This window comes from Passer montanus, unplaced genomic scaffold (assembly GCF_014805655.1).
Source record: "Passer montanus isolate IOZ18808 unplaced genomic scaffold, ASM1480565v1 scaffold25, whole genome shotgun sequence".
In the NCBI taxonomy this organism is placed as follows: Eukaryota; Metazoa; Chordata; class Aves; order Passeriformes; family Passeridae; genus Passer; species Passer montanus.
The window spans coordinates 9,201,474-9,219,725 of NW_024367149.1; the positions used below are offsets into that span (position 1 = coordinate 9,201,474).

At 43.5% G+C, this 18,252-nt stretch overlaps 1 protein-coding gene across 2 annotated transcripts in view; it reads right to left on the reverse strand.

Annotated features, from left to right (window-relative positions):
• The window catches only part of DAB1 (DAB adaptor protein 1), a 409,388-nt gene extending 392,514 nt beyond the window's left edge, over nucleotides 1–16,874 (reverse strand). For both annotated transcript variants that reach the window (XM_039711669.1, XM_039711665.1), the window contains exon 1: nucleotides 16,747–16,874. The gene's annotated coding sequence lies outside the window, so the exon portion shown is untranslated. The remainder of the gene's footprint in view (nucleotides 1–16,746) is intronic.
• Nucleotides 16,875–18,252: the final 1,378 nt, after the last annotated feature.

Below are 18,252 nucleotides of genomic sequence, written 5' to 3' on the forward strand. Positions count from 1 at the left end.
ATAAAGACTCAAAGACATCATTTTGCTCAACAGAAATCCACGTGTAGTTTCCCCAGTTCTCCATGTCCTGGATCATGTATATGTATACCCACAAAACATTAACCTAATTCAAGCACCAAGAAATACCCCTCTCCAATTCAAATAATTTAAAAGTCCCTGTGAAAGACCCAGAGGTTTGATTCACTTTTTTTTTCCAGAATAAAAAATTTCAGGTGAATCCAGCTGATTATATTCATCATGAACTGAGCCCCTGGGGTTCCCACAGCCCTACAGAGTAGTTGCCTTGATCATTTCACTCCTACAAGTTGTACATTCATTTATTAACATCATCCTAAATCCAAACCCTAACATCTTGCAAAGGGGATACACACACGCCCCCATATAAACACACACATTTGGAGCAGTGATTAAGTAATTTCCTTTCATTTCTACAAGCACTAATTTAAAATAAAACTTTCACTAGGAGGAACAGCTAAGAACTCACCCACATCCAAACCTAGAGTTTGCATAATTTTGTTACATTATTTAAAAAATTCTTTCGTTACAATTTGGGATTGTGTTTTTTCCTTCCCTTTGTAAGATCCTACTTAAAATCCTAAGGGAAAAAAACTTTCTGTGGTCCTTCCACGCTCCCACTAATTTTCTCAAAAAGCCTGCAGTAATTTCCCTGAATAGCTTCCAAAATGAATTCCATAAAACAGCTTCTCACTGGAATTGTCTTATCTGTGGGTGAGTCAAAGGATCAACTCATTACAGAGCTTATTTGGGAAAAAAGTCCAAAAATAAAACACCCAAGCAAAAAAAAAGTTTGTCATTTTAAATTCATAAATACACATTTTGAAGTGTGCATATCCAGACCTGCAGGCGCCTTTCTGTGAGTTAGAAATTCCCAAAACCAACACTCCATGCAGCCACAGCAGCTCCTCCTCATCCCAGAAAAGCAAGCTTGAGCAGGGGAAAATTCCAAAGAGCACTGAAATACAACCTTGCCAAAAATCCCAGGTGATGAGGGGTGGCAGGGAGGCATCCCCAGGGCTCCTGGAAAGGTCAGCACAGCACCCAGAGCTCAGAGCACACAGAACACAGCTGGAGGCTCAGGAGCCAAACTGGAGTGGCCACTGGCCAACAGCAGCCTTTCCTTGCTAGAGCCACATCCCAGCAGTGTCACAGGGGACAAACCCCTGGTGACAAACAGGATAAGTATTTCTAACCAATACCGGAAAACAGGGGACACTGTGAAGTTTTGGTAAAGGTTGTTCTGCTACATTAATTCTATTGCAGAATAACTCAGATTATGAGCTCTTTTTCTTGTATATCTCAACAAATTAAATTCCAGTATTTATTTATCTTAGGTTGAAAAATGTAGCTGGGAGAGAGGGGGTTTACATTTTCCATTTCAAAGCAGACACCAGTCTTTTCAAACCAGGACATTATTGAACTGTTTAGCATAGCTGTTTGGTGTGGTAACCAAATGGTTTGAATTAAATCTGAATCCCCAAACCAGCTTAGCTATTTAATGAATTGTGGGCACAACTTTTAAATCATTAATTCCACTGAACACAAAACAAGGGTCAAAAAGAACTGCTCACTCTTAGGTGCACAGGCTGATAAATTATTGTGAACTTGTGAAAGGCAGCTGAAGTTGTGTGATAAATCAGTGTCACCACCTGGTCACAGACACCCAGAGGGGGCTGAGTAGCAGAATCAACGTGTCATCTCCACACCTCTGCAGGGTGATGATGTGTGACATGCTTTGCTCCTCAGAGCTCTCTCACCACAACCTTTCCCATAACCTTCCCTCAGCACGGGGCACTGGGGATAAACCAGCACTGCTGTTTACCCAATCCCTTCGTGGAGAGCAGAGGCCGAGCCTCAAAACAACACAAATAAAACACATATGTTACCCAAGCTAGTAGAGCCAACACCTAAAGCAACTGCAGGATCAGACTGAATCCTACACACCCCTCTTACAGCCAGCTGGTCTCCCCCACACCTCATGGCTGGGAAACACAACACTGAGAACTTCATCCTAAATTAAAATTTTTAGGCAGCCCAGAAACTTATTAACCACCACTCCTTCTTTACTATAAAGGACATAACCTTATTAGACTCTTGACCACAAACAACTCAGCCTCTTAAAAATTACTACAGGGAAATGCATTCTTGAATCAGATGGGAGCAAGGCTCAGAATCTCAGCTCTCTTTGTTCCAGGATGCTGCGAGGATGAATCTGGGCAGGGGGTGGAGGGAGAGGGTTATGAGCAAGCTGGCTCTACTTGTTTCTTGTAAATACCATAAAAATGAGCACTTGACCATAATCCCTGAATTGGATATAAAGAGAGAAAATAACTCTTAGAGAAATGAGTGCATCTAAGTGCTTCTTGAGCATCAAATGGAAGAACACATTTATGAATTTTTCCATCATGGTGTGAAGCATCGTGTCAGGCAGGATCAACCCCATAAAATTATTTTGTGACAATGCATGTAAATGGTTTTAACATTCTCAGACCCTCCAAAGCAAGAGCAAAGACTACCCAAGCCATCTGAGAGTTCAGATTTGAAATAGGGCCTTTGAAGAGATTATTTGCAGACTAATCATGTATTTTCTCATGGAAGCATTCAACAATTTGAAGTACCATATTCACATAGCACATTTTGCCTTCCACAATTACCTCTGAAAGAACCACTGAAAAATTATACACTGTGTAGACAAGAATGTATCTAAATGATATGCATATCTAACAGAAATAGATTATTTTCAAGGGGTCCTAAACCCAGCTTTTCCATTTGTTCATGCAATTGCATGCAATAATAATTTATGTATAAGAATCAATGCATTTCAATCAGATACACATAACTGATAGGCCTTTCTGTTTGCTCATTTTTGCGTCTTTATATTAAAAAAATTAAAATTAATAGATTTTTAAAGGTATTATTTTAAGTTTTTTGAAAAACACACACACACATGTGCACACACAACCTCCTTGTTCAGGACTTAAAGAATCAGTCCTGCAAATCCTGCTGAAAGTGATAAAAAGAAACTAAGAAAGCAAGAAACTAAGGTACAATAACACTGGCTTGATAATCACATCCACCTAAAAGAAAAACCTTGTTGTCACCACAGGAAGTTTTCCTGATTGCATATTTTTTTAAAAAATCCCACATCAACCAAAACAAAAGGGTTTCAATTCACTGCAGCCCTTCTTGGTACAAGGAGTCTGAGAAAGACCTGCACAACCCAAACCCCAGGAACCACAAGTGACCCCAGGACAGGGTGAGGGAGAGGCAAGACAGACTTTGACTTCATCTGATTCCATGGATTTGTTGACTTCCAGTCTTATTCAAGACAAAGCAGTTAAAAAGAAAATACAGGTGAAGATGAAGCAGTTTTAGCAGGTCTGGTATTTATACACAGACTATAACTCCTAAAACTAGAGCAGCACTGTGGGATGTAAGGAGAATACCTTACAATTCCCTCACCCAAATTTCCACATTCTTGGTTTCATCCTGGCCTCTTACTATTCATAGTGGCCAGCTGAACAGAACTAAGCAGAAAAATGTGTTTCTTCACATTTTAATGCCATGATGTCCCAGAAGGGAGCAGTGTCACCTCCTGTTCATCCTCAGTCCTACAAACACCACTGACCCAGTCCAGCTGCTGGGCACAGAGGAGAATACAGACCACCTGAATCACAGAATACAGCTGCCTTCAGTACTTCTCCTAGCACAAAGAAATTAGATTAATGCCATAATCAAAGTCCATGTTCAAAAAGCCAAGGCTTTTCTCCAATCATAAGCTGGTATCTGTAAAACCACGTGGCATAATAATGCAACGTTTGGGTTTTTCCCTGTGCTTTATCATGGAGAGGGGAGAAAAATCTCCCTTCAATGCCTCATTCATTAAACATCCTTGAACCCTGAGTTCTTACTGAAGCAACTGACTCTTGGATGGACCAACAGGCAGAATCTCCAAATTGGCTTTCAGTAACTCCTTTAAAAAAAAAAGGAAAAAAAATTTAAAAACCCACACCCAAACAGAAATCCCCCAAACTCACAGCATCTTTTAAATTTTCTTTGTCTGTGTGAGGAGTGCATTAGATCAGATAAGGGATATTAAATGGCCTTTAAGCCTGACAGCAAAGAGCAGCTCTAATGGGAGTCCCAAATTGTGCTGCCAGCAATCCAGTGTACTTACAAAACAGCAACATCAAGATGCCAGAACACTGCCATGACCTATATTTCCTGCAAACCAATTTTCTTCTTCGTAGGGTGGATGGAAAGAATCCAAGTGCTATTTAAGTTCCTTTTCTTTCTGCTGGAACTATGCCTTATCATACACATTCTTCCTACACCCAACTTTTCTGTGCCCTACAGCTTTTAAAGCAGGAATTATCTACAGTCTATTTATTTATTATAAACAGTAAATACTGCAAAATCGTGTTTAGGCCACAATTATCAGGTGAGACCAGAATGCTTTGTATCTGATTTCCACACTTTAAAGGGAATCAAACCCCTTAAAGGGGAACCTTAACAGAAGAAGAGTGTTACAGAGGGATACAGCTCACACATTCCAAACAATTTCTGTGGATTCATTACTGATGATGCCAAAATTTCCAACATTTATATTTATTAAAGTGAGGGGTTTATTCTTTTGCTGATTCCCATGCTATGGGGCAAAAATTTTATCCTTTAAGGAGAACATTAAAATCAAGACAATGTTTCTAGCAGAAAGGAAATATCTGTCCAATTTCTTTGAACCCCACTGCCTTGTGATACCCTTATAAATTCCATTTTTGCCTCCAACAGAGGAACTTTGCTCATTTGTTACACACACTCTGCTCAGAGTAGTCAACAAAACACCTGAAAGGATTCATGATAATCTTGTTTTCACCACCCCACCCCCCCTTACAGCTATCCTTGCCAAATGCAAACTCTCCCCCTCAGGCAGAGAAATTTGGAAACAGAACACCTGATGCAGCTTTTATTCCAAAACTGCCTCACGTGTGTTGAGTGTCAAAAAGAGCCATGTTGTGCCACAGCACCCACTTGTCTCGGGAAAATTGAAATTGCTCGGTGTCTAACACTTTGAATGATTTCCCAACTTCTCACTTGCCCCATCTGCTCCTCTCAGCTCAGTTTGATTTGTTTTAGCCTTTGTGTCTGCAGTGGCACCAACAAAACTGCAGCATCACTGCAAGCTCCTCTGCTGTGGAATGGTGCCAAGGCTCTCAGATTCAGCCTCCTCCAAGAGAAAAGCACCAGAAAAATAAGATTTCTGCCTCATTCTGTTGTCTCTCCCATCCTCCAACAGAATCACAAGCAGCTCTCCTGCTCCAATGCTGAGCTCTAAAACAATATTCCACCTACAAAATAAGCAACATGGCAATTACAAATCAGATGTCCACAGAATACAGCAAAGCACATGCATGCCACATCTCAGCCCCTATTTTACTTTATTAGTTGCCCCAATTAACTAAGGAATTATGGAAATTATGGAAAAACTACTTGAGTTTACATAGGATTTTGTTCTGTGCTGTTAGTACGGTACTTAGAGACCTTCAAAGCAAAAATACTTTCCAGTATTTAATAAACTGTGATTCTGAAATCAGACATAGAACTTGAAAACAGGTGGGGAAATTGATAAAAACAATAGGAGATATACAACATGAAAGGGGGTTTTTGGTTAAGACACTGCACAAGGTGGGCAGTCACAGTGCTGTCCCTGAACTGCAAGGGAATCTGGATACACACACCCAAGGCTTTAAAAAGATCTGAAATATGATGGAAGAAAGATCTTAGAAATAACTACATGGGAAAAAAGCCACAATCGGTCCATACAAGTGTCCATTAAAAAAGACTCATCTCAGACTGAGCAGAATCTTAACAAAAGAAACTAAAAATCCCCAGACTCGCACTCATTCATCTTCCCCAGGAGAGTCAGCAAGCAGAGCAGTGAGGGCCACAAAGGTGCAGATGTAGCTGTGAGAAGAGAATCACTCCAGGACTCTCCCTTGGGAGCCACCAAGGACTGAATATATCATTTTGTACAGAGAAAAACAACTGATGGGGAGCAGCACAGCTCACACCCCAACATGTGTTTCTGTCACTGTGAGCACCAAGCTGACAAGAGCTCACAACTCCAAGACGGTGATCTCAAGTTGCCTTAGGTTTACTCTAAAAAAGGTATTTTCTCAGTGTATTTGAACCTCTCCAAAACCTTGGCATTCACTTCTTAAGTGCAAAGTCCCAACAACACAAGTGGCTTGGCCTGGTGTTTGTTAGAGATGTTCAGGATGGATCAGGTAACCAGGAATTTCTGCTTTTCTTAGGAAAGCACACAGTGAGGTACCAACACACACAACCCCTGGCACCAGCTCTTCCCTGCTGAATCCTTCAGCTGGAATTCCTCGCAGTGCCCTCAGTGGGATATTTTTCCCCCAGTGTTCATTCCCTTCTTCTGGTGAAGGTAATGAAACCCAGCTCCACAATTCCAGAGATCTGTGGCTGTAACATTTCCCAAGAGAAGCCGCTGAACACGGCGCCACTGCAGCAAACTGAGCAGCCAGTCACAAAGGTGGGCAGGTCCTGAATTTGGGAAGGTGTGCAGCAGTCATTGGGAAGTAAATGAGGCAGAAAGTGAGTTAGCCAGGCAACTGCAGGGCTGGGAGCACAATCAGGTGTGGGAGCTGCAGGGGAAGCAAAGGTGAGCACAGCCAGAGAGCCAGCACAGACATCTGCAAGGTAAAATATTATGTTTGCAACCAGAAGAGAAATCTTCCTGGCAGAGGAGACTGCTGTGGCATAAAGTCCTCCTGTGAAAGCCTTTGGCACAGCAGTGAGTGTGTGTGTCCATACTGATTCTTCAGGAAACAGGGAAAATAAATCAGGATACATATCAAACTAAGCAGCTTCAATGGACACACCATTTTCCTCCACAGATCACAACTTCTCCCATCTCTGTTTCTATTTGCTGACAGCTAAAAATGCTATTCCATTCCCTAGTTTGTATTTTTGAAATCAGGGCTCTGTGATCTTGCCACTCTTAGCAACCATGAGGTAGAGCCTGACCCCAAAGAGGAAATCTTAGTGCATTACTGCTTTGTTCCACAGCACCCCGAAAGAAAAGCTGCCAGCCAAATGTCTCCAGCCAAATGCAAAATACATTATTAATGAAATTAGAGTGAGAAACCTTTTTGTATGCCTCTTTTATTAAATAATACCAAGTGACTCCGTTGCACAATTACAGCATCTGAACTTTGCTTTTTAAATGTTGCCACTTTGTAATCTCCGCTGTGTATTTGCACTTGAAATGGTAATCTGAAGGCAACAGAGTCTGCAATAAGTGGAATTATTAATAAACTCTATTCCAGGTCCTATCACTAAGAAACATACCCTAGGGCCCTGCATAAGGTGACATTCTTACTTCAATATTAAGATTTATATTATATTTCTTCAAGATTTGCTTACAAAAAGTTATGAAAACAGACAAGCATTTCCACAGAAAAACAACCTATTTCAAAGACAACCATTTAGAATTAAAACAGCTTCCTCAAACTCCAGAATTAGAAAGAATTGGGCAAACAGGAACAAGAGGGATGTTCAGCCCAGATCACTTCTCCATAGGGGAGGAATTCCTGTGATTGGGCACAAGATAAAACTGATCTTGTGCAAAGCAACCTGTGAAGGAAAGAGGCAAAAATGCAAAGGAAATAAAGAAAATGCCCAGTCAGCCCAGCTCACCATCCTCAAGGAAGGGTTCTGAGCTGCTCATGGAACTGGTAATGGGGCACGTGGCCTTCCATGTCTCAGCAACCTGTGCAATTCTGGCTCAAGCTGATAATGATCAAACCTAATTACACCCTGACAGCCCTCAGTGGCTTATACAGTGCTTAAGATTTTATCACAAGTCTCATGATATTTAGTGTTCTTCTTTAAGCCCTAATTCCTCATGTCAAGCAATTACCCAAGGTTCTCCTCTTCCAATAAAAATGGAGTTTCCACGCGAGTTTGGAACAAAGCTTCAAATATGACCTAAATGGAATACAATGGCTTCTGAACATCTTTATTTTTTTTAATATATACATTTAAAATTCTGCTGGGGCCTTTCACAAGCTTTAGAGCAGGGTGCAGATGGATACAGACACACCCAACACCAGTGTTGGATAAGAACAAGCAGCTCCAGCAGAGAGATCATTACAAACACCAAAGGTAGAGCACCTATCACCAAGTAAGAGAAATAAGGGGCCTTAAACGAAAATCACTGCTTAAAACTACAGCAAAATAAATCAGGCACAACCAATTCAGTTTTCTACACCTTTGCAACACTGGGAGCCTTGCTAGAAGATAACACCTCTCCTCCAACACTGCTGCCTGTCCCTTAGAAGCAACTCCTACTGTGTCCCACACTCAAACAGCTTTGACTCAAGAGAAGCCTGGGTGACAGCAGGGAGAGATGAACTGCTCCACACTGGGTTTTGGCTGAGCTCCTCACCTCTGTGTAAGAAATCCCTTCACCTGGGGGACAGCAGGGAGAGATGAACTGCTCCACACTGGGTTTTGGCTGAGCTCCTCACCTCTGTGTAAGAAATTCCTTCTGTCTGTGAGCAGAATGAAGCTGGCCCCACATGCAGCAGCCTTGGCTCCCTGGCAGGCACCAAGAGCACCCACAGCTTGAGATAATTCACCAGAACACATCTGTGAGCCTGGCACAACTGTGGCAGAAGCAGGGTCACCCCCAGTTTGGCCCTCAGTTCCACCACAGACTCTTCCAGGGGATTGTTTGGTCTGTGTCAGGCTTTAGCACCCTCAACATCCCGAGGCACTGAGCTCTCCTGCAGAGCATCACCTGTGTGAGTGTCCTACTTGTGTCTGCTGCCTCTGACACTGTGTGACACCCTTCACTTCATTAAATGGAAAAGAAATTCCTTAATCAGCTCTCCAGAGGGGTTTAATGAGGCTTTATCAGAAGTCTTTATCAGAAGTCCTCTCTTTCCTGGACTAACCTTCTCCTATTCCTCTCTTCTGCTGGGCTGACATGAAAGCTTTGTCTAGTGGAGATTTCACCCAGAAAACAGACATTCCGCTAAAGATCTCTCATTTTTGTTTCTATAAAACAGTTCTTGCCTTCCTAACTTACCTGTCCAACCCAAATCCAGCACAGCAGTGCAGAAACTTTAACAGCCCAGAAAATTTACCTACCTACTCTATTTTTCTTCCAGATTATACTTAGAAGACACAACTGTAGAGAATTAAAATGACATAACTCAGAAGGAAAATTAGATACACATGACTTGTAAATTGAGATGTCCCTGGCCTTGGACCAGGGAAACCTCTAAGTCCATCAGATCAAACCAGGAGGCAAGAATTTAGATAATGCAATCAGAAAGCTGGTAAAGCTTCAAAGAATTCAAATTAAATAGCTCAGAAGGAATATTAGATACACGACTTCTAAATTGAGATGTCCCTGGTCTTGGACCAGGGAAACCTCTAAATCCATCCCATCAAACCAGGAGGCAAGAATTTAGATAATGCAATCAGAAAGCTGGTAAAGCTTCAATCCCTGATCTGCTGCCACAGCCAAAAGGGTGAATATTCACTGCAACTCCTCTGTCTTCATTCTGCCCATTTTAGACTTGATTCCTAAAGGAATCTCAAATCTGCATAATAAAAACTGAAACACTCCAGACACTGTGACAGCTGACCTTTACAAAAAATGATTCTATTTCAATAATATGTAATAAATTATGCACTGGTATCCCACATATGTTAGGTTGTGTAAGGACAGCAGGGATGCTCCAAGGCTTCCCTTTTTCCCCCATGGATTTCCATGGCTCCGAGAATAGCAATATATTTGCTCTACCAAAGTAGGATTATGACTTGAGAAAGTGATGTCCTGATCCCATTTTTCCAAACTCTCAGTGAAAATTCACAATTACATGTCCACTAACCACAGGGCAACTGTTGGAAAGTCTCTTTTTAAGGAAAACCACTGTGGAACACCTGTGATTCAAGTGACCCCAGTACTGGCCATGGAGAGCCTGCTCTCAGCCCTAACTAAGGCTTTACTCCACCTCTACACAGACCTCTAGTGGGCCAAAGCCTTTTCCACATGAAAAATACTGAACTAATATAATTTAAAGCATGAATTTAAGCTCATTTGAAGAGCTGCAAAGCCAAGTGAAGGCATGGTTATTTCAATAGTAAAGCTGCAAATCTCAGTTTAGCCTCAGCTTACTAAAGGCTTCGAAAAGTTAAATCTATATAAACCAGTCCTAATCTCAAGGATGTTTCTGATAAGGGCCTGTACCAGCTTAAGAGTGCAGGGAAAAATAAATCAATTTAAAGTGACACTTGTTCAGTGATCATGCACATCTCAAAACTGTGAGTGGAAGGACTTTGGTCTACTGACAGTAATCACACACTTTTAACACAAGCCCAACATCATCTCTTCATTCACCAGACAAATAAAATTTCATGTTGGAAAACAGTAATGACAACAGTTAATATTTTCAGTAATAAGTTATCCTCACAGAGAGCACTTGACCTTCATTGTAATTTCCACACAGCTTGCAGTAAACCACCTGAGTGTGTATAAAATGTAATGAATAAAGAAATATTAAAAACGATAGAATGTTATTAAAGTAGGTCACAATTCAAACAGCACAATTACTGCAAAAACGATGTTTGAAACTACATCACTCCCAATCCTTCTCACACTGGATGAGCTACTCTATAATTTATTTTGCCTAACAACAGCCTCTGTCCATATTGTCTCTCTTTATCCCCAAAGACTCTTTTAATGCAGCCCACTGTGCCACATGACAGCACAATGCCCACACGAGGCACGAAATGTCACAGACCACAGATTCACACCTGGCCAACATAATATATTCATCCAGTTCTTTCATGCAGTGGAAACATTTGTTGTGATTTTGTGGGTCAAGCTACAAGAGGCAGATGGAATGGGCATTTTATTTACATGGGGGGGGCCCCTAAGCACTTTCACTTTGTTTATGAGGGACAAAACCCAGCCTTGCACCAAAGACATTGTTATTTTATAAGAAGAGAAAAAGTGGTTTCCTTTGAGGCTTTTGGACAATTATCATGATTCCTTTTGACCCTTAACATTACATTCCACATGTTCTGAACATTCTTGAAAATCTGGGCTTTTGGTTCACATCCTGAAAGGAGATGAGCACAACTAAGACCCACCTTTAAGTTAAATGAGTCTGACAGTAACAGAGTGGTGAGACTCTCCCCAGCACTCACCCCTGTGAAATCTCACAAATTCTGTAGGAAATCCACCACAGCAGGTCAGAGTGGTCAGCTCTTTAATTTTAACCAGAAATTCAGGATGAGTGGATGTAGATATTGGATTTATCCATCATTCCACAGACCATAAAACAACCTAAACTGTCCCCAAAGACATAAAAATGTACAAAATGTATCGCTTGATGCATTATGAATATTTTGAGTGATTTTTGAAACAGCATTTTAGAATATTGACATTGATGATACCATGAGAGTTTTGGGGGAAATTCCTATATAAACAGCAAAAACCTTTGCTACAAGGAGAGTATTAACCCTGTTATCTTTTAATTATTTGTGTTGCACATGAGTATCAGTGGAATATGTGGGTTAGAAGCACAGCCTACCTATATTGGATCTGACAGGAAAACAAAACCTCAGGAGAGATTTTCCAGTAGAAAAAGAAAGGGTTAAAAAAAAAAAGTATCTACTACTACATTGCTCTTTTTGTTAACAAAATTATACAGTAAAGTCTGGATGCATATCTAATTTTATCTCCCAGCATCTGCCACTGCCTCATGACCTCTAAGATAGTCTGCAAGCATGTTGATAAACAGATTAAAAGGTAATTCAATGGATACAGAGCAATCCTCCAAGTTCCCAGAATGATGTTTGACTGAATCGTACCAAACACACCATCCCTGAACCTCCAAAGGAAGAGGAAACCCCTTCTCCCCTCCAGCAGCAAACTGCCATCCTACTGTTTTCCTTGCCTGAATACCAAAAAGCACTAATATAAAAACACATTTGTAACCAGACACTGAATTTTTACAGAGAAGAACTGCCTGTTTGCTTCAGAAAGGATTCAAGTTCAGATAACTAAATAGAAAATCACAATTATAGAGAAGGAAATATTTTATGCATCCACTCCTTTCTCCTGGAACGCCAGTTTCAATAAGATTTATCACATTTACTATTGACAGATGATTCCTCCATCCATTAGTCCTCATAAAACAGGGAAGAAACCTGGCAGCCTGGTGCTTGGGGAAGGAGGGAATTATGCCCATGGCAGGAGGTTGGAATGAGCTGACCTTTAAGGTCCCTCCCAACCCAAACCACCCTGTGATTCTATCCATGGCCAGTTGAACTGTAGGGAATCCTCTCCACATGAAGACCTCTTAAAGTGGAATTGGGCTTTGATGTGCAATGCTGAGTGTTGGATTTCCTTCTGACTCAGCAGCTCAGGGTGCAGAAAATCCACGGGCAGGTGGAATTGCCAGGCAGGCGTGCCCAGAGAGCCCTGACCCAATGGGAGGAAAGCAGATTGACTAAAGCAACACATCTTGAGGGAAGGCAAAGCATTCACTTCATCCTCATGAAGAAGTGAAAGCTCAGGCTTTCAAATGAGATGTAAAATAGAGCCCTGACCATTCATCGTCATTAAAGATCCCATGAAAATCCCCACAAGAGTGAAAATGTTAACTAACATGTCCTGGCCAATATCCAACTCGGATAATTGCATTCTGCTTCCTAAATTCCCCTTGCAGCTTCAATTGGATTAGTTTTTCTTCATTTCTCTTCCCTAAACCCCTCCTGCATAATGTTTCCAGCCTGGAATGGCTGCTGGATTCCACTCCAGAGGTGTGTGAATTATCAGTGCTGGGCAATCCCAACATACATTTTGGATATATTAGTCAGGGAAAACACTCTCTGAGCTGGAGTAATCCCCTCACCTCTCACTGAGGAGCATTTAACTTTACAAATGAGAAATCCTTCTGATGTTAGTATGATTTTATTTTTTTTTTCTAAAATATTGCCCTGCAAGGAATGGAACCAAAGCAGCCTCCTGCCAATTAGGAAAGTCCTTTTCTGGGCCATATCCTCAGCTTGAGGAACCAGCTGCACTTGCTTTGACTTCAGTAGGGCTCTGCTATATTAAAACAGGAGTAAATATTCATATAGTGGTTTTTTTTTTCTCTAAGTCACTCATGTTTAAATGTTGGAAGAATCAAAGGAGTTGGCTCTAGAATGCATCAATCTGTGGTTACAAAAGAGGAATATCAGAATGTATTCTCATTCCTTTTAACTGGCTTGCAGATCTCCATGCTATTTTAAAGGGAAGTTGGAGGTTCTTAAAGTTGGCATACTGATGAAAAATGAAAGTGCTGTGAAATATGAATCTCCTGTTGCGTGCTATGTGTATTCTACTGTAAATACTCACAATAGTGTAGAGGCAAGCAAAGTCCTGACCCGGTGCATTTTATGAAACAGGAGGAGCAAAGGTGATTTATGTGCATAAAAGCAAAAACTGACAAGCCTTTGATTTTCTTGCAGAACAATCCCAAAATGATTGTCAAGACTGCTTAGGTTTTTTGCCCTCTGCACTTCCTGTAATAGGACCATTTTATCCAACACTCTGTTTTATAGACACTGTGTATAGGGTCATTTCCACCTGCTATCCAGCTTACTCAAAAGAATACTTCTCATTCCCACTTCCAAGAGCTCTTAGCAGCAGTTGAGATTGGCCTGTTTTCACTTCCAGCCTGCTCCTGCATCTCTGGTTAAGCATAAACCCACAACACACCACTTATTCCTTCTTTAGAGCTCTGAAAGAAGAAGGACATCCTCAAAAATCTGGAGAGCAATTGTAGACAGGCTGCAGTCAGAAAAATGGGGAACACAGGGAATACACCCCTCCTGGGATTTTCTCCTGAATATCCCAACCCTCCTCCTTTTTCCCTTGTAGGAGGTGTCACTATTTGCCAGCTCCACACTGGGCTGGCTGCAACATCATGCTTAATTCCCTTGACAAAGTGTGGATGGAGCAGGGGGATGGGAAACCTCCAAGAGCATCCTGCTTCTGCAGCAAACACGCCTGGTGAAGGGTATGAGGGAATTCAGAGGGTGAATAGCTGGCACCAGCACGGCTGAGGCTCACCTGATGAGCACAGATGGGTCTGCAAAGGGATTTTTAGGTCAGTATCAGATGGTTAAAGAAGCACAGAGCATGTTCTTGATCTGCAGCACACACGAGTTTGATAAGGGCAGAGCTGATCTCCAGAAATTACTTTTTTTCCACCTGCTGCCATTCTGGGTATCAGCCTTGACTCCAGCTCAGCTCCTCTTGCACACAGCTGGCATCCACATGGGAAATGACACCCATCCTCCACCACAGGCTCCTCTGCTCCAGTGGAGAAATGGGCTTGAGCTGGAGAACTTTGAGGTTTGCATCCTTATGATAAGTAGTGTCAAGATTATATGGCATTTACAGCAAACACAAGATGGAAAGTTTAGTCTTCCCACTGAAATTGAATTTCAAAAGTACACAACTGTTCATCCATTGCTTTGGTTTCATGAACAACCTGAAGAAAAGACTGGAGTGGGATGTCTCTTTCAGCCACTCCTTCCTTCCCACTTTGATTTCTTTTTAGGATTACCCTGTTGGAGTGGAAACATTTCCACTCCTGTGCTCTGAAACAGCCACTGCCATAAGACTCAATAAAAATTATCATGACTACAGGAACTACAGAAGCTTGGGATTAGTGAGATCTAAAACTGGATGGACATCCCTACCCTCCTCTCTGAGGAACCCTTCTGAAAACCTGACCATAAACATTTTAATTCTCTGTCAGCTCTCTGCAGAAAATCATTACAGAGGCAAAATTACAGAGCAGTGGTGCCACTCTGCAATAAGTGTCTGCCAGTCAAGCAGACATCACCCCACAGTCACCCCCAGCATTCCCACCCTCCAATCCAGAAAAAAAGGGTGCTGGGCATGGAGAGCTTGCTTGGAGCACTGCTTGAGTGATCAGGCTAGAGCTGTAATCAGCCAGTCAGTGGCACAAGAGCTTAATTCTTTATTTATTAGTCTGTCTCCCCTCTCTGGTTCAAGTGGTTTATACACTTAATTCAATTTTAAGAGCTACGTGTTTACTAGAGCAAACAAAAACCAGTAATGGAGAGCTGTAGTTAAAGACAAGTAACCAAACTGCTTGTCTTCTGCTCAAAATTAATCTTTTAGCACCAAATATTGACATTAGAAGCTTAGTCCCATGTCTGCTTTTCACACCTGCCAAGCACACGCCAGAGAATTTGGTGTGAAATCACTGAAGGATAGGTGCTGACCTGTTCTTTCAGCATGACATCCCAAAGAAACCATCTGAAACCTAGTGGGTTCCTCAGAGCAAACCTTGATCAATCAATTTGCCAACACCATCAACCTCAGGAATCTTCTTTCCCTTTTATCTCTAGTCTTACTTGCCTTCAATCCTTGCAGCATCAGAGATAGAGTAAACCATACAGAGAGGAGAATGATGGTATCATCTACCACTGCACTCTGCTTGGGCAAGGAAAGGCAGTAAAGCTGGAAACCTCTCTGCCAATTGAAGGGAGAAGGAAGGAAGGGAAGAAAAAAAAAACAAAAAACAAAAAACAGAAAAACCTGTTGCAAAAAAAAATGAATCACAAATAAAGCCTTGGGTTTGGAGCTTTGCTTCTTTAGATTTTGGGTTTAGATTTACCACTTATGTGAATGTCTACAAGCAGTTTAACACCACAATAAAAAAAGCACAATCAATTCAGCCCAGATTCCTTAAATCCAACACAATCACTTCCCACAGAACTACTGAAGTCTACTGAAAACATAGCTGCAGCATTAGAGGGTTATTTGCTCCAAGGACCTTTTTAATATGGCTGTATTGTAATACTGCAGTGCAAGAGCCTCTCCAGCCATAAAAAGAAATTTAGCTCAAAACACAACTTGTGGGCAATGAAAAATACATTTGGTTCAATTTCCCATCATTTAATAATAGCATTATTTAACAAGATCAGTTAAAACAACCAGCCTCAGAAGACACAGCAGTGCACTTCTTCTCTCGAGACTCTGAGGGCACTGAAATGAAATTCATTCTGCAAACCAAACATTCAAAGCAACCAGCAGCACTAGAAAGACCATATTTAAAAGGGAGAAAAACATTTAGTGACCAGAAAAACATTTAGTGACCAGAAAAAGATAACCCCTCTCTACATCCCCAGACATGCACATTTTACTCTGAAGCTGCTGTATATTTCACTGGCAAGGAAAATAACAGTCTTCCCCTGGAAGTAACATATTTGTCATTACACTTTTATTTCCATTCAAAATCAAGAACACACTGAATTTGCACACATGGGGAAGCAGCTACCAAGATCTGGGTGTATTCTGTATCACATCACTAGTCCAACCCCATATATCCTCACATAATTATTTTTCTACAAGGTTATGCCTAATTGGCCACTAACCTCCCTGATTAATCATCCCCACTACAAGGAGGCGTCGAGAAAAAGGTAGAAGGGCAACAAAATATTTATTCGGGCTGCAAATATTAATCCAAGAGGGGACGGCTGGTTCAAGTTGCCCCTTCCCGGCTGGCACGCAGGGGTGGATGGCGAGAAAACCCTGCTCGAGAGTCTCACACACACAGACACACACACACAAATAGAAAGGAAGCGGAGTCTCACGTTCATTCCCAGCACGGCTCGGAGATGCTCACTACGGCTCCAAGTTGCCCGTGCCCGGCTGTGGAAATGTTAAATCCCCGCGCACGGCCCCGGAGCGCGGCTCCTGCGCCGCTCGCATCCCCGCTCCACGTCCCAGCCGGCAGGCGAGGCGGCACCGCGCTGCCCGAGCATCCCTCCCCGCCTCCTCCTCCTCCTCGCCGGCTCCGCCGCGCCAGCGCCTCCCTCCCGGCGGAAAAACTTTGCGCTCAACTCCGCCGAGCTCCGCGGGGCGCCGGGACCCGCTCCGGCAGTAGGGCGGCCGCGGCAATGGGGCGGCCGCGGGCGGCTCCCCCCGCGGATCCCCGCGTCTCCTCCTACCTGCAGCCTGCGCCGCTCCCCGCAGCGCCCCGCTCGTGCTCATCCTCACCATCCTCCTCCTCCTGCTCCGGCGGCGGCGGGCGGGCTGCGCGCCCCGGTGCCTCGCTGGCTGCGGCGCGCTGCTGGCGCGGAGCCTGCGCGGGCGGACGGGCCGCGGGCAGGAGGCGGCGCCCGGCGGGGACCCCCCTCCGGAGCTCCGGGCCCCCCTCCGGAGCTGCGGGCCCCCCTCGGGCAGCCAGCCCCGGACTCCTTCTCCTTCCTCCTCCACTCGCCCCCTCTGAGGGGACGCGGCTTCCAGCCCGCTGCCCTCCCGCTAAAAGCCCACCGGCCCCGCAGCCCCTCTCACCGTCGCCCGGCTGCCGCTCTGCCTTGTGCCCGTAGCTCCTGCGGCAGGAGCTGAGGGAGCCCTTCCAGCGCCGGGCTGTGCCGGCCATCGCCTCACGGCCGGGGGTGAGGGGACACCTGAGGGGACATCCCTGCCCGGCTTAGACAACAGGCGGCACCTGGGGGTTCAGAGCGCTGGGGCTGCGGGGCCGGGTCCCTCACACCCAGCGGAGGCACCAAGAGGCGTTCTGGGCCCTGCGGGATGTGGCATCGCCCTTCCTTCCCATGCTGCCTGCTCCTCCTCGGGATCCGGCCTGCCTGTCCCACAGACGTTCGTTCCTGGCCGCCGTCTCCCCTGTGCAGGAAGGTGTCTGCTCTTGATGCTTGAAAATGGACTTTGAAGGCAGAAATACTTTTGAGTGACAGCTCATAGCCACGGTAGCTCCAGCTTGCCTTGCTGCTCTCAGATGGATGTTAAGTGTTTCCCTGGCAAGCTCTGACCTAAGCCAGCTCTGTCAATAGGTGCTTGGCCTGCTGGGCAGTGCTCAGGAAGGAGAATTACAGCCTGTCACAGATCTATTTCTTGCTCTTCCTTGTCCACTCTTTCAGTGGGATGTCACCAAACAGCAACATTAATCCCTGGCAAGGAAGAAATTGACGAGTGAGCTCGCAAAGCACAGCAGTGAGACGGCGATTAAAGTTTCTGTCTAATTCTAGGAGATCAAGCTTGTAATAGCTAGAGAATGAGACTTAAGCTGCTTTACATATTCCTTCATATGTAAGATCATTAAGGCATCTCTGGTTATTGTACCTCATGGCACAGGG